This window comes from Pristis pectinata, chromosome 18 (genome assembly GCF_009764475.1).
Source record: "Pristis pectinata isolate sPriPec2 chromosome 18, sPriPec2.1.pri, whole genome shotgun sequence".
In the NCBI taxonomy this organism is placed as follows: domain Eukaryota; kingdom Metazoa; phylum Chordata; class Chondrichthyes; order Rhinopristiformes; family Pristidae; genus Pristis; species Pristis pectinata.
Window position 1 is genome coordinate 19,425,057 of NC_067422.1, and position 6,672 is coordinate 19,431,728.

The 6,672-nt window shown below is 37.9% G+C and overlaps 1 protein-coding gene across 1 annotated transcript in view; it reads right to left on the reverse strand.

Annotated features, from left to right (window-relative positions):
* The window catches only part of ccdc57 (coiled-coil domain containing 57), a 112,575-nt gene extending 106,730 nt beyond the window's left edge, over positions 1 to 5,845 (reverse strand). Inside the window, exon 1 of the mRNA XM_052033136.1 lies at positions 5,793 to 5,845. The gene's annotated coding sequence lies outside the window, so the exon portion shown is untranslated. The remainder of the gene's footprint in view (positions 1 to 5,792) is intronic.
* Between the last annotated feature and the right edge of the window lie 827 nt (positions 5,846 to 6,672).

Sequence of the window (6,672 nt, forward strand, 5' to 3'; positions counted from 1 at the left end):
GAAAGACAGCATTTCTGGCAATGCAGAGTTCCTTCAGTACTCCACTGAAGTTTCAGCTTGGAATTTTCTCAACAGGTCTTCAGGAATGGTTCTTGGGCTCATGTTTTGCTTTAGAAGTGACAGTGTAACCAAACAATATTTAAGATCTCAAAGTCGTTTAATGAGATTATCTGGCAATATTCTAACATAAAACCTGGTAATGTAGTCATTAACTCATTGCTGTTTGTTGTACACAGTGTGTATTTATTTACAACACAATGGTACTATCAATTCAAAGGTAAAGTGATTTGAGGCACCTTGAGGTAATAAATGGCACTATGTAAATACTAATTCTTTATTTAGATTGTTGAATTATTACCACAGTATTAGCATTTTGTCAGTGAAGTTTATTTATATGAGATTATTTTATCCAATAATAATCTAACAGATTGTACACAGAGCATTCCAGATTTACTTGGAAGGCCCCTCACCTTGTTCCCACTCAGTGTTGCATTAGTTGATTTGGATTGGGTGACGGTATGAGTATTACAATTAGCTTCAATATCTCTAAATGAGGGAAATAGTGTGGGAATTGAAGGCTTCCATTTAACTTCTCAACTGAAAGGCAGCTGCTCTATCAGTTCCTCAATAGATGGAAATAAAAAAGAAAATGTTGCAAACACCTAGCGAGAAAGGAGATAAAGAGTAAATGTTTTAGGTAGCAATCCCAAGTTTTGGTCACTTTCCGGTATTTCTTGATGAAGCATTGGATGTTTCAAAATTGTGCAAAGACAGGATATTGTTTAGCTGTAAGATCTTCCTCATATCAAATGGACCATCATCACTCACCACCTTGTCTCACACATCAAGATGGTCAAATTTACCAAAGTCAGAGTCAAAAAATCACACAGCATGACAACAGTCACCCATTGAGTCTGTGTTGACCATCAAGCACCCATCTACAATAATCATGCACTAATCTCATTTTATTCTCCTGACATTTCCATTAACCCACACTGAGATACCATCACTCACGAAAGTACTTGAGACTACCTTTGGAATTGTACCATACATAATTCAAGATTTCAAGTAAGTAGAACATAATTGTAGGTGGTGGTAAATCAATCCACGAGTTGCCTTGTAGTGTAAGAACTTGTTATCATTGGCATTTAATCTAAAATAGAATTAATCCATACAAAGAGTTATAGAAACCTCGCACTTGTAGCGATTAGATTCACCAAAAAAAAACACAATTCCACATTGAAAAGCTGCCAGTGCACTAAACACTTCCAGCTACCTTGCTATTAGACTGATCAAGAAATATATAAATTCTACACTAGGTAACAAGTAAAAGTTCCTTATAATGTTTCAAAGGTTTAATCATTCTGTTACAATATAATTTGTGGTGCAATGATACAGTAGCTCAAAGAATGATGACATGTGGTCTTTGCACAAGTTTTTCCTATGTTGTGAGCTATATTGTGAAGCAAAAGCCAAACAGAAACCAGATGTTATCTGATAATGAGAGGATATCAGAAGTGATACAAAGTGTACATAGCTCCAGCATTTAAAAGGAACAGTATCCAGGTATATCAACAATGCTAAAATAAGTGGAACAGTAAATAGTCCAGAATAGTCCAGAAGAAGGAAACTGCAGAGGATGTTGATAGGATGTTGTGGACTAACCAAAAAAGGCACATTGTGGAGACGTCCTTTAAACACACCATTGAAATAAAAGAATTTATAGCAGCAGGGTATTGAAAAGGAAATAAATAATTAAACCAAACTATATAAATTTCAGTAATGTGCAGTGATATTACCGAGGATGTTGAATGAATGGTTAGTATGGTAAAAGTTCATTAGGATGCTCCCTTTTACCGATGAGAAGAGTATGAGTTGATTTGCTTGATGCGCTTAAAATTAAGAATGTTTGGTGCCAACAAATATAACATCTATTAAATTATTTTCATGCATCTGAAACAGTTGTTACATAGGAAAAGGACAGCACATAGCCAACCTATACAGTTCCATACACAGCAAACAAACAACCAGACAATTTATGCTTTTGATGGCATATTTGAGGAAGGAACATTAGCTGAGCATAGAAGAGTCCCTAATTGAGAATACTGGTAGTTCAGTTCCTTATATTGTAATTCTACAAACATAATCTTGCACCTAAAAACTATGGTCAGAAATTGTAAATGAAGATTAACTCAGAACACTACTGTATACCATTGGCCCTGGCCCTGTACCAGGCAGTACACAAAACATTATTAATTCATAGGTTAGAATTAGCTTCTTGTTTGCTATATTAAGGGTATAAGGTGGGCACAGAGGCTCATCTTCAGGGATAAATGTCCCATACCTTTAAGGTCACCTGAAAAATGACCAAAATTAGATTATGCTATTTTTTCAGACATCTCTGGCATCTGCTTATAATAAGGCATTATGGATGACATTAGCAGGTCTTTGAGAAGATGGTGATGAGTCCTTTTATGGTTGAAACATGATGGCCTTGCAGATGCAGGAGGTTTCACAGGCTAACAAGAACAGAGAATTTTCTTCTCTAACTTCCAGGTATTAAGCTCTGCAGTAGAACTATGTCAGGTTCAAGCAAGTGACTTAAAAAGTAAATTTAGGTATATTTAGGTCTGGTTAGGAGCTAGTGACTTTGGATACAGTTCACATTGTTAGAACCATGGTAAATATAAGGAAAAAAGTTTTGGTAGCAGATGGTGAGAAATCTGATGTGATTTGCAAATCATGAGAAATTCCATGTGTGGGAGATGTACAAATTAAAAATAGAGGAGAAACTTCAAGATCTGGATTAAGGCCATTCCAAGGCTTTAGGCCCATAGTTTAAAGCCTGGGTTCAGTATTTGAGGATTAACTGTTAACAGTTTATCTGTTTACTGTGGCTGGTTTGCTCCTGATTTTGCTGTTTTTAATTTGTATATCTCCCACAGTGTCAGCACGGAATAGTTATTGCGTAGAACATAATAAAGCCTCAAAATTAATCCCCTTCTGTTACTCAGAAACTAACTGTTGGTTATTAATTATGTGAGCAGAAATTTTTGCTGCCCTTTCCTGATGTTTTAGATAATTTCAAGTCTATGAACTAATTCTCCCACGCAGTTGGTTAATCAATGAAAATGGAGAAACACTAATCCTCTAAAATAACTGTACAAACTGAATGAACTGCAAAGAGGAATCATGTAAGCCTTTGAAACAACATTGAACTGACAAAGCCAAATGTTTACTTAGTAATATGCCATGGAAATTGGTGCAAGACATTTTATAGGCAATCGCAGTAAACCCTTTCATAAGCACTCAAAAAGAGGAGGAAGTCAATTAAGGCACTTGTGTGTACCTCCCATTCACCCAAATATATACTGTAAGGCATTGCAGGAGTTAAATTAGCCTCCAGCCTCCATAGTACCAGAAGTGATGGACTCAACAAGAGTTCTTATGACACCCAACCAGATGTTTAAGAGCCACTAGAATTCCAAAACACTTTCAATTAAACAATGCAAACAGGTTGGACACACACTTCTCCCATTTCAGAAATAATACTGGTGTGATAGGTATTCATAGATTTGTAGAGTTATGCAGCATGGAAACAGGCCCTTCAGCCAAACTCATCTATGCCAACCAAGATGCCTATCTATGCTAATCCCATTTGCCTGCACTTGGCACATATCCCTCTAAACTTTTCTTATCCATGTACCTGTCCAAATGTCCTTTAAATATTATAATTGTACCTGCCTCTACCATCTCCTCTGGCAGCTTGTTCCATATACCCACCAGCCCCTGTGCAAAAGATCCCTTTTAAATCTTTCTCCTCTATCTTAAACCAATGCCATCTATTTTTAGATTCCCCTATTCTGGGAAAAACATTGTGATTATCTTCACTATTTATGCCTCTCATATTTTTATAAACCTCTATGAGGTCACCCCCAACCCATCCAATCTCTCCTTATAACTCAAGCCTTCCAGTCCAGATAACATTCCTGTAGTTTTTTTCTGCACTCTCTCCAGCTTAATCACATCCTTACTATAGCATAGTGACCAGAATTGCATACAATACTCCATGTGAGGTCTCACCAATGTCTTGTATAGCTGTAACACAGCATCACAACTCTTGTATTCAATGTCTTGGCCGATGAAGGCAAGCATACCTTATGCCTTCTTCACCACTCTGTCTACTTGTGTTGCCACTTTCAGGGAACTTTGTAATCATATCCCAAGGTCTCTCTGTTCAACAATACTCACTCAACCACACCCACCAGGGCCCTGCCTTTTACTGTGTATGTCCTGCCCTGGTTTGAACATCCTAAAATGCATCAGTTCACATTTGTCTGAATTAAATTCCATCAACCATTCCCTTTCCCATTTCCCCAGTTGACCCAGATCCTGTTGTGATTTTGGACAACCTTATTCACTATACCACTAATTTTAGTGTCATCTGCAAACTTATTAATCATGCCATGTACCTTTTCTTCCAAGTCATTAATATATATGATGGACAATATCACAAAAAACTCGGACAAACATAGAAGTTACTTAATTCAATGCATTTTATTCACTGGATTTGCATTATTTTGGGTCTGTATTTGTGATTACGTTACATAATACAGCACCATAAAATCATAGAAGCATACAACACAGAAACAGGCCCTTTACACCCATCTCATCCATGCTGACCATGATGCCCTGGTAAAATATTGATCCTAGCAGAGGAAATAGTGAGATCAGAATGGGTAAAGACTTTTTGACCATTTTCTATGTGGAAAAGAACGTTTAGTAAATGGATAACCTAGACACAGTTAAGTGCATCATATATGCATGGTGTATCAGTCTTCCAAACTGTAAGCTTCAGGAATTGTTTCCTCATTTTTATCGCCCCTATCTTGCCTTAGAAACTATTCAGATTCTGAGTGTTGTCCTCTGTAGAAAGAGGTCTATGTTGCAAAGCACGGGCCATGTAGCATAGGGTAATGATCCTCAAAACTGACTCTTAATCTGTAAAAACCAGTACCACTCAGATGGCTGAACTGCTATTAATGGACTGTTCTATAATGATGGCCCACTAAGCCTCTAATTATTATTGAGTTTATATCTATTGGTTGTTTTGGTCTTCTAGAATTTTCTATAATCACCCCTTCAAATAAAGTTGACACATTTAATGGTGCTTAATGGAACCTGCTGGTAAACCATGCATTGAACAGCAATATTTTGTGAAGGCAATCACTGACCAGTTAGACAGCGAGTGAGCAGAACTTGTTTTATTTCATTTAGGTCATGGCATTATAAATAGACCTTAATAGTGCATCGGTGCATTTAATTGCCCTTTGCACTCTTTCAAAGCCAGATCTACAATAGAACTGTAGTCTTCTCACATTCCAGTTGCTCAATGGTGAATATCATAAAAGTGATGGCTATCCAAATGAACCATTAATCACTTCATTGCTTTTGGGGGGTAGCAATCATAGAGAGGTGGATATTGTAATAGAAATAGAAAATGCTAGAAATACTTAGCAGATCAGGCAGCATTTGTGGAGAAAGAAATTGAGTTAATATTTTGGATTGATTGCCTTTTGTCAGAACTAGGAAAATGTTAAAAAAACAGGCATGTTTTAAGTTGCGGAGGAGGAGGAGGATTGGGGAGAGCTCAAAAGAAAAGGTGTCTACTCAGAGGGGCTGAAGAAATCTTGCTAATGGCAGCTAATCTGTCAGGAAGAAGTGTAAGTGGAGGGAGAACAATGGAGATAAATTAAAAAAAACAAGCTTACAAGCTGTGATACAGAACTCACAGTTGTTGAAGATCTGAAATAAAGGAGAATGCTGGAAACACAATAGGCCAGGCGGCATCTGTGGAGACAGAGAAACCGTTATGTTAATACGACCTAGACAAAAATCTAATGGAAATTGGAAATAAAACTAGAAAATGTTGGAAACACTCAGCAGACCAGGCAGCATCCACAGAGAGACAAATAGAGCCAGTTTGTTGTTCGCTCCAGATTCCAGCATAGAACAGTACAGCACAGGAACCGGCCCTTCAGCCCACAATGTCTGCACTGAACACGATGCCAAATTAAACTAATTCTCTTCTGCTTGTACACAATCCATATCCCTCCATTCCCTGCATATTCAGAGGTGTATATCAAAGCCTCTTAAAGGCCTCTATCATATCTGCTTCCACCGCTCCGCCCAGTGGCCCATTCCAGGCAACTACCACTCTCTTGGTAAAAAATTTGCCCCATATATCTCCTTTAAACTTTCCCCCTTAAATGCATGTCTTCTAGTACTTGACATTTCTACCCTGGGAAAAAGATTCTGACTGTCTACCATATCCTTGCCTCTCATATTTTTATAAACTTCTACCAGGTGTCTCCTCAGCCTCTGACACTCCAGAGAAAACAATCTAACTTTGTCCAACCTCATCTTATGGCTCATACCCTCTAATCCAGACAGCATTTGGTAAACCTGTTCTGCACCCTTTCCAAAGCCTCCATATCCTTTCTGTAGTGGAGCGACCAGAGTTGCACACAATACTCCAAGTGTAGCCTAACTAAAGTCTTATGTAGCTGCATTATGACTTCCTCACTCTTATACTTAATGCCCCGATCAATCACAAGATCAAAAGACAAAGGAGCAGAAGTAGGCCATTCAGCCCATCGAGTCTGCTCCATG